Consider the following 18,002-nt stretch of genomic DNA (forward strand, 5'->3'; position numbering starts at 1 on the left):
AGTGGCACTACAGCTGGCGGAGGATCCTAACAGAATTTCGTCCACCCACGCTCATGAATAGTATGGACAATATCTGGATAGGCCAAGTTATCTTCAAAACCACGTTCGGGGATGGGTGAACGACTTACCTTGGCTTTGAAGTACCGATGACGAGCGGCATCATTGACAAAGTGGCCGATGAACTCGGAATAAGTGCGATCAGCAGCCCTAGAAGAGGATTCGCCTTGGTTTTGGTTGCGTTTAGGACCCATGAAGAGTAGGGAGATGAGAGTAAAAGTGGTAGGTGCAATTCGTCGAACACCTTGCGTGCGAAGAATAGTCCGGCAACCCCTTGAAGAACACAAGATCAACAATGAAGAACTACGTCTGGGAGATGCCTAAGGAGAAAAGCTTGACGAAAATAACCCACGACGACAAAAAATTGAGGATGGTGACCGGCGGTGGACGTGAGGTCCGACTTAAGAGAGGTCGGAGAAGATGATCGGAAAAGATGGCGTCCGAAGAGTTGTGGTAGAACTTCCGAGAGATTTGCCTGTGAATTAAAAGAAGGAAATATGAAATTAGGGAGGAAAATTAGCTAAAAACAAAAGGTGGGGTTTTAGGGAGACACAAGAGAGAAAAGAGAGAATAAGAAGGAAAGAAAGAAAGAAGGGGGAAGGGAGTCGGTGATTTTATTAAGGAAAAAGTGTTCTTGCTCGATCCGCAAGATGTTGCGGATCAAGCGAGCCAAAATATGCAACTCACTGTCCCGATTAAAAATTCTCTCGCTCGATCCGCAAGATGTTGCGGATCGAGCGAGCCAAAATGCGAACCTTACTGTCCTGAGCAAAAAAGCTCTCGCTCGATCTGCAAGATGTTGCGGATCGAGCGAGACAACAAAAATTAAATTTTTTTGGATTTTTCAAATTTTTCGAAAAACAAGAACCAACATAAACATAAAATTAAGACTAAAGAAAGTAAAAGAAATAAAAACAAGCAGAAGTAAAAAGGAAAGAAACACTGGGTTGCCTCCTAGTCAGCGCTAAATTTGCAGTCAGTCTATAGCTCGACTGCATGGCGTGATTTATTCGACATTTGGCGGAGCATAGAAAGTGATATCGTGCTCTTCCACTCCGACGTTCACTTGGACTCCTTCATAATAGTGCTTAAGCCGGTGGCCATTCACCTTGAAAGTTTTGGATGTGTCCAAACTTTGAATTTCGACTGCACCATGAGGATAGACGTTAGTGACAACAAAAGGTCCATTCCAACGTGAACGTAACTTACCTGGAAACAACCGAAGTCGTGAATGATATAACAGAACTTTCTGACCGACTTCGAAGTTTCGTCGAGAGATCATCTTGTCATGGAATGCCTTTGTTTTGTCTTTGTAAATTTTAGAACTGGCATAAGCATCATTGCGGATCTCTTCTAATTCTTGCAACTGCAGCTTTCGATGCTCGCCGCTCTCATCCATCTGCATGTTGAAATTCTTTATAGCCCAATAGGCTCTATGCTCCAATTCGACTGGCAGATGACAGACTTTCCCAAAAATTAACCGATATGGTGACATTACAATTGGCGTTTTGAACGCAGTTCTATAAGCCCATAAGGCGTCATCCAATCGCAAGCTCCAATCCTTTCTCGTAGGATTCACGGTCTTCTCTAGGATAGATTTGATTTCTCTGTTGGATACCTCAGCTTGACCGTTGGATTGTGGATGATATGCCGTGGAAATCCTATGCGTCACATGATATTTCTTCAGTAGACTTGCCACGGTTCGGTTGCAGAAGTGTGTGCCTCTATCACTGATGAGGGCTCTAGGAATTCCAAACCTAGAGAACATGTGATGCTTGATAAACTCTGCAACAACTTGAGAATCGTTAGTACGGGTGGCTTTTGCTTCCACCCACTTCGAGACATAATCCACAGCAAGTAATATATAAATATAACCATGTGAATTCGGAAAGGGTCCCATGAAATCGATGTCCCAAACATCAAAGATCTCACAAACTAGAATGGGTTGTTGGGGCATCTCCTTTCGTTGGAAGATGTTACCTGTCTTTTGGCATTGGACGCATGACTTACAGAACAAGTAGGCATCTCGAAATAAGGAGGGCCAGAAGAATCCGCTGTCCAACACCTTCCTTGATGTCCTTCTCGGTCCAAAGTGGCCACCACATGCATAGGAATGACAAAACGTGAGAATAGGGATTACGTCGCTCGCGGGAACACATCGTCGTATAACTTGATCCGCGCAGTGCTTCCACAAGTATGGATCATCCCACATATAATACTTCGCATCACTTCTCACTTTGTCTTTTTGCGCCTTAGAAAATTCAGAGGGAAAACCATTAGTAACTAAATAATTCACAATATTTACGTACCATGGTAATTCGGTGGTCGTCAAGAATAGCTGTACATCAGAAAATTCGTCACGTAAATGCAGCTCCTCATCAATATGAACTAGACGACTCAAGTGATCAGCAACTTGATTCTCGGCCCCTCTTTTGTCTTTGATTTCTATATCGAATTCATTCAGCAGTAGTATCCATCAGATCAGCCTTGGTTTTTCCTCTTTCTTTGCCATCAGAAAACGAAGAGCTGCATGGTCAGAATAAACAATAACCTTAGCACCAAGTAAATATGAACGAAATTTATCTAAAGCAAAAACTAATGCTAAAAGCTCCTTTTCAGTAGTGGAGTAGTTTCGTTGGGCATCGTTCAGAATGCGCGAAGCGTAGTAGATGGCATGCGATGCTTTCCCAACTTTCTGGCCTAAGACAGCGCCGACGGCATAGTCACTGGCGTCACACATAATTTCAAAGGGCTTGCTCCAATCCGGTGGTTGTATTATTGGTGCAGATATCAAGGAGTTCTTTAGTTTGTCAAAGGATGATTTGCATGACTCATCAAACTCAAATGACACATCTTTTTGTAATAGCCTGCACATGGGGGATGCGATCTTGGCGAAATCTTGAATGTACCTCCTGTAAAAACCTGTATGGCCAAGAAAAGAACGCACTTTCCGCACACATGTGGGGTAAGGTAGAGATTTAATGATATCAATTTTAGCTCTATCTACCTCTATCCCTTTTGATGACACAACATGACCCAAAACCACACCTTGCCCAACCATAAAATGACATTTTTCAGAATTCAAAACGAGGTTGGTTTCGACACACCTCTTAAGGACAAGTGCAAGGTTAGACAGACAGTTTTCAAAGGAATCACCATAGACAGTGAAGTCATCCATAAAAACTTCTAAGATATGCTCAAAAAAGTCTGAAAAAATACTAACCATACACTGTTGGAAAGTGGCCGGTGCGTTGCAAAGTCCAAAGGGCATCCGTCGATAAGCAAAAGTGCCAAACGGGCATGTGAATATCGTTTTTTCCTGATCCTCTGGTGCGATAGCAATCTGAAAATAACCAGAATATCCATCAAGAAAATAATAGTAAGGATGACACGCTAACCTTTCAATCATTTGATCAATAAAGGGTAAAGGAAAGTGGTCCTTTCGGGTTCCGGCATTCATCTTTCTATAGTCAATACAAACCCTCCACCCATTTTGAATACGGGTGGGAACCATCTCGTCATCCTTATTCTTCACAACGGTGATTCCGGTTTTCTTGGGTACCACTTGGACCGGACTAACCCACTGACTGTCAGAAATTGGGTAGATAACCACAACTTCAAGTAGCTTCAGAATCTCAGCCTTTATCACCTCCATCATCGGTGGATTCAGTTTGCGTTGCAGCTGACGTGAGCGGTTTGCTCCTTCCTCCATCAGAATTTGGTGCATGCATGTCGACGGGCTAATTCCCTTAATGTCTGCTATGGTCCACCCAATAGTAGTCTTGTGCTCTTGTAACACCTTGACTAATCGCTCCTCTTGATCAACTTCCAAGCTGTTGGAGATGATAACCGGTAATGTTTCTCCTTTACCAAGGAAAACATACTTTAGATGGTTTGGAAGTGTCTTTAATTCGACCTCTGGTGCCTGCAAAACAGATGGAAGACGCCTGGTATTAGAAACTGGCAAAGCTAAGTAAGAGACATTACCTGACTGAGGTAGCTCAGGCAAACTATTCAGAAGTTTTTCAATCTCTTCTATTTCTTGATTGCATCGAATTCCATCTTCCGTCTGCATAATGGGTGCTGTAATAGCCACCTCTAGATCATCTTTCCCTGCATGCTCACAATACTCTTGTGCCAAGAAATCCACAATATCAACAGAAAACACGCAATCGTCACTATGAGGGAATTTCATGGCATTATAAATATTAAATTTTACAACCTCGCCATCGAATTCCATAGTAAGTGTGCCACTGTGAACATCAATTTTCGTCATGAAAGTTTTCAAAAACGGTCTGCCTAACAAAATAGGACTATTATGATCACCGTTTTCCATATCTAGCACATAAAAATCGGCTGGGAACACTAATTCATTTACTTGCACCAACACATCTTCTACTACTCCCCTAGGGTATGCATTAGACCTGTCCGCTAACTGTATGACAATTCCAGTTTTGTTCAATGGGCCAAGTTTTAAGGATGCATATATAGAATAAGGCATAACATTAATTGATGCTCCTAGATCTAGCATGGTCTTCTCAAGTCTAACATTCCCTATAGTGCATGGGATAGAAAACATACCTGGATCCTTACATTTTGGGGGTAGTTTCCTTTGGATCACTGCAGATACATTCTCACCAAGTTCCAATTGTTGACAGCCCTTCAATGTCTGCTTCCTCTTTGCTGTGCACAACTCCTTCAAAAACTTTGCGTATCGAGGTACCTGTTTAATCACATCTAGCAATGGAATATTAACCTCACATCTACGAAAAGTTTCATAGAGCTCCTTAATCCCCTCACCTTTTCTAGAGTCCTTAAGTGCTAAGGGAAAAGGGGCAACAGGCTTATATTCAGATAAAGGAGGGAACTTACCTATTGGCGAATCATCCTTGAATGATTTTTCTTCACTTACCTTTTGCTCTTCTTCTTCTTTCAACTTCTCTTTGGGCTCAACCTCAACTTCTTTCTCCTTCATTTTCAAATCCTTCCCATTCCTTAAAGTTATCGCACTTGCGTTCTCTCTTGGATTTACCACAGTTTGAGATGGCAAACTGCTGGAATTTTGTGATTCCAGCTTGTTGATTGCTGTGGCTAGCTGTCCCATTTGAGTGGTTAAGTTTTGTATACTTGCCCGGGTGTCCTGTTGAAAAGATGCAGTGTTAATGGCAAGTTCCTTAACTATATTTTCGAGAAACTCACCTGGAGTTGGTATCTGAGGTCTCTGCTGTTGCTGTTGAGGGTACGACGACCTATAAGTTTGATTATGTGGTGGTGCTTGAGGCCCCGATTGACTTGCTTGAGGATTCCCATATATTAGATTTGGATGATCCTTCCAACCAGGATTGAAGGTGTTGGAATAAGGATCATACTTCCGTTGTGGTGGTCCAGGAAATCCGCCAGTAGCGTTTACCTGTTCAACTGAGTCCTCTTGAAGTGTAGGACACATATCAGTGGCGTGTCCTATTGCAGCGCAGATGCCACATGCCTTCGCAGTCTGTCCATTCCCTACAGACATCTGACGCACAAGAGTCGTCAATTCAATTAATTGCTGTTCAAGGGAAGAAACATTTACCTCGTTGTTCTTCCGTGGTGGATGATCATTCCTTATGGTGCCAAATTGTTGAGAATTGGCAGCCATATTTTCAATCAAATTCCGTGCTTGTACCGGTGTTTTGTCCATGAAAACACCTCCACTCGCCGCATCCAACATGCTCCTGTCATGAGGCAACAAACCTTCATAGCATAATTGAATCAACTGGTTTTCACTTATCTGGTGTTGCGGACAACTAGCGCAAAGCTTCTTGAACCGCTCCCAATATTCGTGCAGTGATTCCCCTAAATATTTCTTGACGCCATAAATTTCTTTCCGGATGTTCGCAGCTCGAGAAGCTGGAAAAAATTTATCCAGAAAGATCCTTTTCATCTCCGTCCACGTGGTGATAGAGCCAGAGGGCAAGTAGTATAGCTAATCCTTTGCAGCACTCTTCAAAGAGAAAGGAAAGGCCCTCAGTTGAATCTGCTTCTCCGTCACTCCATAGGGTTTCATACTAGTGCAAACCACGTGGAATTCCATCAATTGTTTGTTCGGGTCTTCACCTGCAAGACCATGAAAAGCAGGTAGTAAGTGAATTAAACTAGATTTAAGTTCAAAAGTAGCATTATTTTCTAATGTAGGAAAAGTAATGCATAGAGGTTGTTGATTGGGATCAGGAGTGCCCAATTGTCTGAGACTCAGATTAGCATTAGCAGCCATCTCTTCTTCTGGAAAAGCAGCTCTAGCAGCGGCTTCTTGTTGTTGCCTACGGAGTTCTCGCCTTCGCCTATGCAAAGTTCTTTCGATCTCTGGATCGTAGAAAAAATCCTCTTCAACAAGATCACCTGAAAGCATGAACTAGATAAAGCTAGAACCAGAGAAAAGAAGAAAAAAAAGTGAGAATAACAGAATAAAGAAAAATAAAACAAAATAAAAGAACACAAAAAAAAAAATTTAACACCGTTCCCCGGCAACGGCGCCAAAATTTGGTAGCGCTTATCGCGTACGCCCAAATTACCCGACTCAATCAGATAAACAAATAATGCAGTAGCGTGAGTAGGGATCGTTCCCACGAGGAAAGGTAAATTTAAAAGTGTTCTTTAAAATAAAAGGGGTTTTCAAGTTTGGATTAACTACTAAAAACTTTAAACAATCAAAATTCAATAGCATGCAAAATTTAAATAAAGACTGGAGAAATTCAATAAGAGACGAGACTTGGTATCGATCGACTACACCCTTGATATTCATTCATTCAATCATCGATTATCTAAAATAATTAATCTTATTAAATATTCGTCATTGAAAATTCAATTCCTGTTTCACCGTAATATTAGTTAATCAGAAAACAGCATTCTTAATTAACCCTTACCAATGGACCAACCCGATAACAGCAATCTAGATTTAAATCCACGGTAGTACTCAAACTAGTAAAATTGACGAAACTAGACAACACAACACCAGCGGTTATATTTAGCCTATTCAATAATTGACCCTACGAGATAATAAATTCAACAGCAGAAATTATCACACGTAGTTGCTTCGCAAATCAGAGGTTTCAAATAATTACGGATTTGAATTCTAATTTAGCTATCGCTTGTAATACAAAATCCTAAGATGGCCAATCCTAAAATCTCGCATACAAACATAAAATAAAACAGATCAAAAATTGATACTTAATAAAGATTAAAACACTACAAATCAAATCTCATGAATGAAATATACCAAGAGTTCGTCTTCCTCAACCAAATAAAAGAGTTTAGCTACAACGATTCATAGCAAAATTCACAAAATTCAAAGAAAAAGAAGAAAACTAGAATTCAGAATTTTAGAAGAAAAAACCTAGCCTCCAATGTGTCTCTCCAAGTCTGATAATAATCCTCCTAAAACGGAATAATAGTCTAATAAAGGCTAGGAACTAAATTAACAAAGTTTCCAAAAATATATTTTTTTTCCGAAATAACGACGCCCGCTCGATCCACAACATTCTGCGGATCGAGCGAGAGAAAATGCGTAACTCTCTGCCTCGCGTAAAAAGGGTCTCGCTCGATCGGTAAACATCTGCGGATCGAGCGAGACAAAAGTTCCATCCTACTGTCTTCATAAAATAAGTGCTCGCTCGATCCGCAAGATGTTGCGGATCGAGCGAGAGAGCCTTTCCAGAATTTGGCTTGAATTTCCCTTGCTTCAAATCTCCCTTCCTCCGAGGTTCCATCTTAGTCCGCAAAATAAGCGACCTAACCACAAAAACAAGAATCCCATCATGCAAACACAGAAAATGCAATACGAACAAAATGCTACAATAAAACATGCAACTAATGCAAAACAACAACAAAAATGATACTAACAAATGCAACAAAAACACAACTATCAGTTGCAATCAACTAAAGTATGGTTGTCAAGTAAGTTCTCGATGAAGGACTTGGGTGAAGCATCTTTTGTATTGGGAATACAAATCTATCGGGATAGATCAAAAAGATTGATTGGTCTCACCCAGTCCACATATATTGATACCATCGTGAAGAGGTTCTCGATGGATGAGTCTAAGAGAGGACATCTACCAATGTGTCATGGCGTGTCTCTATCCAAATCCATGTATCCCAAGAATGATGCAGAGATAGAGGCGATGACACGCATTCCATATGCATCTGCAATTGGTAGTATCATGTATGCGATGATATCTACACGTCCTGACGTGGCATTTGCACTTAGTGTTACAAGTAGATATCAATCAAACCCTGGTCTTCCACACTAGAAAGCTGTGAAAGACATTCTCAAGTATTTGAGAAAGACTAAGAATATGTTCTTGGTTTATGGGGGTGGAGAACTAAAATTGGAAGGCTATACCGACTCTAGCTTCCAAAGCGATGTTGATGATTCGAAGTCAACTTCCGGTTTTATATTCATGCTCAATGGTGCTGCTGTTTGTTGAAAGAGTTCCAAGCAAAATAGCACTGCCGATTCAACCACTGAGGCAAAATATATTGCTGCATCAGATGCTGCAAAGGAAGCTGTTTGGATTAGGAATTTCGTCCAAGAATTGGGCATTATTCCTAATGGAGTTGATCCAGTCCCGGTGTACTGCGACAACACTGGTGCCGTTGCTCAGGCAAAAGTACCAAGGTCTCATAAAAAATCCAAACATGTACTGAGAAAATACCACATCATCCGGAAAATTGTGGAACAAGGAGATGTCTTGTTAGACAGAGTCACCTTCGCAGATAATGTTGCTGATCCACTAACTAAGCCTTTACCAGGACCATTGTTCGAAAAGCATCACGAATCAATGGGTTTGAAGAATATGGATAGTTGGCTCTAGTGCAAGTGGGATATTGTTAGAGTAGGTGTCCGTCGAGCCAATGTGTTGGCCGATGGTCCTTGAGAGAACTCTTGTATGAAAATCTTTATTTTAATAATATTTTACATTATTTAATTTGGCACATCTTTATCTTTATACCCATGCTAGCTGCATAGATAAAGCCCTTGAATATACAAATAATAGAAAGAATATCAGATGGTCATGTGATGACTATCATGAAACTCATATTTGGAATACTGTATATTCTAAACTGTTCATAGTTGATTCAGCCGCCATAAAGAAGGATAAAAGCCGCTCGAGCTTGAGACTAGTATTTGCGATGTGAGTACCATGTTTCATTGGTAGGGGACATGGAGATGTCCAAGCATGAAAATAGGTGCTCCTTGTAGAGTGCACTGAACAACCCTCCCTAAAGGACTTTCCAAGTGGTTCTCACTTATCGAGTGGATAAGTCCTAGTTTATGGTTGTACACCACTAGTCTTTATGACCCGGGACAACATGGAGACTCTATATGCTAGTGCTTCACTTTGACTTGTTTACCAACTCATCTGGGGTCATCAGGTGGCAATGTTGGGTGTTGTGACGAAACATATAGGAGTCAATGCATTGTAGTCGGGGATTCACCGCTTACCTATGGGTATGGATATCCTGTGTAATCTCATGCATACGTAGCTTGAAATTTCTGATCAGAGTAGGTGGTAATTAAGAAAGGGGTTTCTTGAATTACACTTTCGATGCAACTACGGCATGACACATAGTTATCGATTCAATGACAACTCTCGATAAACCAATGGTTGTCGAATCGGTCGGGATATATGAGTTGAAGGGACCGTACTGTACGCTAACCATAATTGATTGGTTCTTGCAGGCACTATCATTTGATACCTAGGGAGTCATGTAAGCGATGCTCCTAGACGTTTCACATGACTGGTTGGGTACTATCAGACTTGAGTTTTCTGACATTCTTATTATCAAGGAGTTGATCAATAAGAATGGAGCTATATAGGGTATGCTCATATAAGGGACTTGTTGATCCCGAATCACATGGAGATGTGAACCCACTGCTAGTTGTATCAGTGAACCATTGAGGGTCACACAAGTACTAGCTTTCTAGATCCCGTTGAGATTAAAATAAGTTCAATGTGTTGAACTACTTATAAAGGAGTTTATAAGTAAAATAAATTAGAAGTTTGACTTCTAAATTGGAGAATAAATGGAATAAGTAACTTTTAATTTGTGAATGTGTTCCAAGATTAAAAGTTGACTTAAAATAATTAGTTTATGAAAATGATGATTTTCTAAACTATTATTTTGAACTTAGTTAATTAATTCAAGTGTTGAATTAATTTAACACTAGTAGACTTTGTAATGTACAAATAATTAAATTAATTCAAGTGTTGAATTAATTAAACACTATTGAGTCTAGTAGAGCTCAAATTAATATAGTGTTGAATAATTATATACTAGTGGACTTGAATGAGTTCAAGTTAGATTTAATTAATTATTTAAACTTAATTGGGATTAAGTTTAATGTTTAATTAAATAAGTTCATAAAACATATATATATATATATTATATATATTCAAAATATATATATATATATATATATATATATATATATATATATGCATATATAATATGTGTGTGATGGAATTTGAAGGGTTGGAAGATTGGATGCAATTTTTCATGCAAGTCTTGCACTTTTCTATGTATGGTTTTAATTGTATCAATTTAATCATTCTTCATTAATATATTATACACACATTCATATATTCCATTCCAATTGATAGGTGGTGGCCGAACACTTATACAAATATTCTCAAAGTTTTTCTTTCAACTTTTTGAGGAAGAAAGAAAAGGATATCTCAATTCAAAATTCTCTAAATATTCTAGTGCATATTTAGAGCGGATCTAGATCGTCTAGTTGTGGACCTAATTCGAAGGCTTGAAGTATTGAATCCATTTTGTGCAAGGTGTGCTCTTGGAAGCTTGTAGATAGTTTCTACCACTTCAAGAGCCTAGTTGTTTATCAACTTGGTTGGAGCCATAAATCAATCTTTGAGATTGATAGGTAAAACATCTAAACACCCTATGGTTGTTTGATTTTGAATGCTACACAAGTGCTCGGATCTCTTTTGTTAAAAATTTTAATATTTCCGCTGCGTTTTCGGGCACGAGTTAACCGATCACCTACATCATTGAAATAATTGGTCGTTCACGCTTCTAGCATCTTTTTTATTTACTTGCAAGTAATATAAGATATGGTCCTGCAGGACGTCGATTTATTTCATAACGACCAGCCTCCATTGTTCTTTTCACATTGAGATGTTCACTCATTTTTTTTAAAGGGATTTCGTCACTAAAGACGATTTATATATATTGTTCATAAATGAAGCTAAACAATCTTATACACAAGATCAAATAATACATTTTGAGATTTAAACTTTGAACATCATGTTCACTTTATATTTCATTAAAATCGATATCAAAAATATTCTTGTAGCTTCTAATTTCTCTCCCCCCTCAATGTTGGAAACATTGTTTTACAAGAATAACAAATGAGAATTTCGCGTCATACAATCTCATTGATCAAAATAATTGATCATAAGATCCAATTTATTTCTAACATATTTACAATCTCTTCAAGAGATTTATGTAGTGCATTTCTCGCACAAACATTAACTTTCAATACATAATCATTTGACATAATATATATTTCAGATATCCCCAACTATGACACATTTATTCCCATTGTTTAGTAGTTGATTGGAGGCAAAATAAATCAACTAACCCAACATATTTATAATCATAAAATTGATATGCATATCCTCTTTTGATCAAGCTTGTCTTGATTACATATTCTGGAAATTTTTGTCAATACGTATTTTCGCAAACATTATGTTGCGCTTCGTGGACCCACGTTATTTATTCATTCCAGATAATATGGGGATTCTCTACCAATTTGAGCTAATGATAGCGATATAAAATTTGATAAGCCAATAAAAATTCATAAAATCTTCTGGATCTTTGATTCAAAAACATCCATATTTATAGATCCATGAGTTTTTTGGCTTATTCATTAACAACTTTGTGCACTATCAATAGTTTTTCAACTATTTATATAATTTGAATTCTCAATTCAATCCATTATGTCAAACTCTGAAAGTATTTGTATCAATGATAGTTTTGGAGCTCTTTAGCTCTTATAAAAATATTGATTTGTAATATACTATTTAAACCAAATCAATATCTACTTGATTCAAAAATCCATATACGTAAATATTGTATATCACTATTTTATAATATCAAGCACATCATATCATTTTTTTTCATCGTCAATCAAACGATCTTCAAGATCTTTCATACATTCATATCAACATACGATGAAACATATAATTTGGGTAGACATCAACGGTCTCCACAAACTTTTATATCTTGTTTGATAGATATCAATAAAATATCTTTACGTACTTCAGGTATGATAGTGATATGAGATACGATGTACATTTAGTACAATACTTGATTGTGACGTATATCTCAATATTTTGTGCCGAATTCATAATTCATATCTCGCTTCATACGAGATAACATATTCTTCATTGAAGAATTAAACTACAGTGTATCAACTGTGTTCATTGACACTGTCACATTCTCTTAAAAGAACGTACATCATTAATCAGACATCTTTCATAATTGTTTTCCTTGAACAAAATATAATTTATAAGATATTATATTAGAAGAATTGCAATTGAAAAATCAAGTGTAGCTTTTTTCAAATTCTTTTATGCACCAAAAGATCTTTTACCTTCAACAATGACATTTGATCTATCACAAATATCATTTCACATTAAATTGGTATTCCTACATTTGCAAATGTAAGATAATAACATGTGATAAAATATTTTATCATTCATTTAAAGAGTAATAACTTAATCAAATGATTTTGAAAAAATCCAAAATTTATATCCACAATCAAAATTGAGGAATTTAAAATCCATAATCAAATGTAGAAATACAAATTTAAATTCATTATCAAATTTTATGGAATAAAGATGTAACAACCCAATATATCATTAAAATATAAAAATTCTCAATTCATCAAATTTCATAATTAATATTTAATGCAATATATTGACCAATAGAATATATTCACAAAATTTTTAGATCTATTTTATATCATCAAAATAATTTACGTTAATCAAAACACATGCTAGAGTTTTTTCACAATTTAGTTTAAACAAATACAAAATTAATTTACCAAAAATAAAATAGTTCAATAAATAACTAAAATGACTTGAAGTTAGTCAGAAATCAACCCATTGACATCATCATGCATAGGCTACCATCAATACATCATCGTCGTTGCCCAATATAGATGATGGTCCAATTCATTGGTTTAACATTTATTTTTGTTTTTCGATTGATAGTATTGGGATCTTACTACCGCACATTCATAGTTGTCAATCAATAGCCTATGCAGTTTGATGATGTCGGAATTTTACCTCGGGTTCGGTCTGGTAGAATGGATCCTCCAAATCTTCTATGAAACAGGTCGGGTCGGGTATCAATGAAATTTGCGCAAGCAACAGCTAGGTCAAGGGGCGCCGAAGGTGTTTTCGGCGTGATCCCTCCGATGCCAAGTCAGTGTCTTGAAGGCAGAGGGTATGATTAATGCAAAAACTGAGAGATATGAGTGCGTGAATGTAAAAGTGAGAGTGAACGTGTGATGAATAATGAGTAGTGAATAATGAATAATGAATCCATAACAGTACCTGTATTTATAGGGAAAAATAGAGTAAGTTACCTAGTCGAACTATAACATGTCCTGAAGTAGGACTCTTCATTCATTGGTCCATCCTTGAGTTTATCCCTATCTCATTCATATCTGTGCAATGACCAAGCTTATCTTTAATGTATTTGAGTCTTACTTGAACTAGAAAACATACCAAGCCCACTGGGCCCCAGCTCGGGTCGGTCCATTAACAGCAGTTCAGGTCTTGACGTGTCCTAACAGGTAGAAAACTGGGCTGGACCTTATATCTAATAATAATCCTTTAATTGGGCCAACCCTTTTAAACCCATATTGAACGGGTTCGAGTTAAAATAATTTCCCGGGATAACAATAGTACCTCCCTAACTGGTCTAAAAGAAGAATGAATTTAGACCAAGAAATGTAGTCCGAACCCCGTACTACCTAAACTTCAGTTAGACAGTCCAAAATTGAATCCGAGGGATGTGTTTCTTTGAACGGTCCAGATCAGGATCCGCGTGATGTGCTTTTTATGAATGGCTGAGATACCCTCTGACGCTTCACCTCCCGAAGCTTAGAAGACCCTGACTCGTCCCGTCCCGAGTCGTAGATCAAGGGTAAAATCAACGGTATAGATCAATTGACCTCCTCTATAAATAGGTCAGTAAAAATTTTGTTTTTTACTTCACACTCGTGTACTGTTACGCTGTTAAAATTTCGAGAGCTCGCCCGACCCGGACTGCTGCTTCCGTCTTGTTTGTGTCAATCCCGAGCTACTGCTCCTTTACCTGTAAGTCCTACCGCCCTTACACCAGGTTAATTAATGTCTTCCCCAGATGAAACTTCTGTTAGAGAAATAGTAGCCTTTATGGAAGCACCCAACTCTTCCCAAAATAACCCCGAGCCCTCTAACTCTGATAATTCCAGCTCAGATCTGGACTTGTCCGAGACTCGAGAGAAAAATTAAGGCGACTGCATAGACTTAGGTCGGACGAAGCCCGCTTAACCGCCCAGGGTAAAAAATGGTTTGAGGTATTGGCCTCCCATCTAGGTCCTGACCTAGGTCCCTTCATTAGGGAGAGATCGGGGATGCCTGAGGGTTATGACCTCCTAATCCCAGGTCAGAAGGACCGAGCTCACAAACCACCCCCTAACTATTTAAGCTTCAGTCTAGATCAAGTAAAAATGGGTTTGAGATTTCCTATCCCGAACTGTGTATCTCAACTCTGTCAATATTTTTGCGTCTGTACGAGTCAATTATCCCCGAACTCCTTTAGTTCGATCTTATCCCTAGCTGTACTATTCTGTTTTTTCAGAATTCCCTTAGACATAGGAAATTTTATCCAATTCCTTCAAATTAAGAAAATCGTCCCGGGCCGTTTTTATATTTCCATGCGACCCGAGTACCCCTTTTTGAGGGGAAAACCGAGCTCTCACAAGGGTTGGACCAATAGATATTTCTTTGTTAAACCTAACCAGCCCTGGGAGTGCCGGAGTAATTGGGCTATGAATTTCATCACTCCTGATCCCCCAGCTCTACCATCCCATAACTTTACCAACTTTCTCAACACCATGTCCGTTCAAGTTTTTGACATCGAGAACCTGGTCGGGGATGATCTGCTCTGCCATTACGGCTTCAGTGGGAAGGGAGTAGAGATCCAAGGGGATGTAGGTAGTACCCATGTACCCGTGCTATCCTTATCTTAGACTGATTTAACATGTGCCTTTTATTTACTTTATTTTTTATTTGTTTAGACGACAGGATCAGATCTGCCGCTATGCCTGCAAAATTCAGGGCTGCTTTGAAGAATTTGAAGAGGAAAAAACCCGAGGATGCGGAGGCTAGCTCGAAACCTGAGCCCGAAACCACTGCGCAATCCAAGAAAAAATATTCTAAGTCCAAAGAACAAGAACCTCTTGTACCTCCCGAGCTGTCGCCCCAGCCATCAAGTTTGCCCCCCCGAGCTCATGGAAAAGGCCCGGTAGAGGAGTTTGAGTCTCTATCGGACGCCGTGCCTCGTGGTATGTCCTTCCAGTCCGGGATGCCAGATATGTCTTTTTTCTCACAGCCTGACCCCCAAGGGTGCCTGGGCATAATGCAAAACCTGATTTCCCGATCTGACTTGAAAATCCTATGAGCGGTGCCACACTTGGAGGCTGAACAGAACTTTGCTCTGGCATCCCTGCAGGTACTTTACAATTTTTCAATCTTACCTTGTATACTGAGCTGGAATTTACCGAGCTGTCATTTACCCTTTATATTTTCACAGGCTCTAGCTTGGGGAGGGGAGATCACCAGCCGAGCTTTTAAAGCACGGGAGGATCATGTGTCCAATCAGGAGGCTTTTGTCACCCGTATTTCCGAGCTATCCCGCAAAACCCAGGAAATGAAGGCTGAACATGAGGAAGAGGTGACCGAGATGAGGATGGAGATTGAGTCCATGCGAGATGCTCTGGAGGCTGCTCATAAAAATACTGCCGAGCTGGAAGTGGATAAGATTGAACTAGAGAACCGAGTACGGGCCCTGATCCAGGAGCTTGAGGCTGCGAAGGAGGTCGGGAAAAAGGAGTTCTTGAATTCCGCCGATTTTGCTAACGCCGTAGCTGAGAAGGCGGCTACCTTCTTTGATGAGGGTTTCAAGGGGTGCTTAGCCCAGTTCAGGTCTAATGGGTACTCAGAGGCCGAGCACCCCGCCCTTTTCCTAGATTGTACCAAGGCTCTTGATGACATGCCTGATGAAGATTCGGAGGAGGCCGAGCAAGAGAAGCCAAAAGATCCCGACCAGAGCTCAAAGTCACAGGATGCCCCCGCCCCTTGATTATTTGTATAAATACTGTTTACAAACATGATCTAAATGGTAGACCCTGCGCGGTCATTGATTTTGGTTGTTGCCCAGGTCAGGCTGATACATTACTACTATTTTTCATGCATGAATGTTTTTTCCCAGCTCGGGTTTCTTCAATGATTCTTATATTCTAACATGATTTTGCTATTATAAGTGTGAATGAAAGTCAAGCCAGAAAATTTATCAAGCATAAATCTTTTAAGGGCCCGACCTACACATACCCGGACTGGCCTAATTCTAGCCAAGCTATAATTTATTAAGTATAAATCATTAAGGGACCGACCTACTTTTACCAGGATTGACCGAATGCAAGCCATGACTTAACACATTGAAACTCGATCGGCATGTACTTGGACTGGCCGAATAAAAATCAAGGCCCAAGTTATTAAACTGTTTAAACCATACCAATCTTTGAAATAGAGCCCCACTCGGATTTTTTAAGTACCAAGGGTTGATTTTTTGACACCAGTCCTGTCTAAATTTTTACTATATTTGATATGACAGACCTGCTTAACCTTTGCGAGCCAGACCTGCCTGAGCTTGGAGTTCCACTGATGTGGGCCACTGAGGTGGACTTTGTGTGTCATACCTGACTGGGCTTTGAGTTCCACTGATGTGGGCTTTGTGCGTCAGACCTGCCTGGGCTTTGAGTTCCGCTAATGTGGTCTTTGAATGCCAGACCTGCCTGGGCTTTGAGTTCCACTAATGTGGTCCTTGAGTGCCAGACCTGCCTGGGCTTTGAGTTCCACTGATGTGGGCCACTGATGTGGACTTTGTGTGCCAGACCTGCCTGGGCTTTGAGTTCCACTGATGTGGTCCTTGAGTGCCAGACCTTCCTGGGCTTTGAGTTTCACTGATGTGGGCCACTGAGGTGGACTTTGTGTGCCAGACCTACCTGGGCTTTGAGTTCCAATGATGTGGTTCTTGAGTGTCAGACCTGCCTGGGCTTTGAGTTCCACTGATGTGGGCCACTGAGGTGGACTTTGTGTGCCAGACCTGCCTGGGCTTTGAGTTCCACTAATGTGGTCCTTGAATGCCAGACCTGCCTGGGCTTTGAGTTCCACTGATGTAGGCCACTGAGGTGGACTTTGTGTGCCAGACCTGCCTAGGCTTTGAGTTCCACTGATGTGGTCCTTGAGTGCCAGACCTGCCTGGGCTTTGAGTTCCACTGATGTGGACTTTGTGTGCCATACCTGCCTGGGCTTTGAGTTCCACTGATGTGGGCCACTGAGGTGGACTTTGTGTGCCATACCTGCCTGGGCTTTGAGTTCCACTGATGTGGGCTTTGTGCGCCAGACCTTCCTGGGCTTTGAGTTCCGCTAATGTGGTCCTTGAATGCCAGACGTGCCTGGGCTTTGAGTTCCACTGATGTGGGCCACTGAGGTGGACTTTTTGTGCCAGACCTGCCTGAGCTTTGAGTTCCACTGATGTGGTCCTTGAGTGTCAGACCTGCCTGGGCTTTGAGTTCCACTGATGTGGACTTTGTGTGCCAGACCTGC

Source organism: Henckelia pumila, chromosome 3 (assembly GCF_033568475.1).
Source record: "Henckelia pumila isolate YLH828 chromosome 3, ASM3356847v2, whole genome shotgun sequence".
NCBI classification, from domain to species: domain Eukaryota; kingdom Viridiplantae; phylum Streptophyta; class Magnoliopsida; order Lamiales; family Gesneriaceae; genus Henckelia; species Henckelia pumila.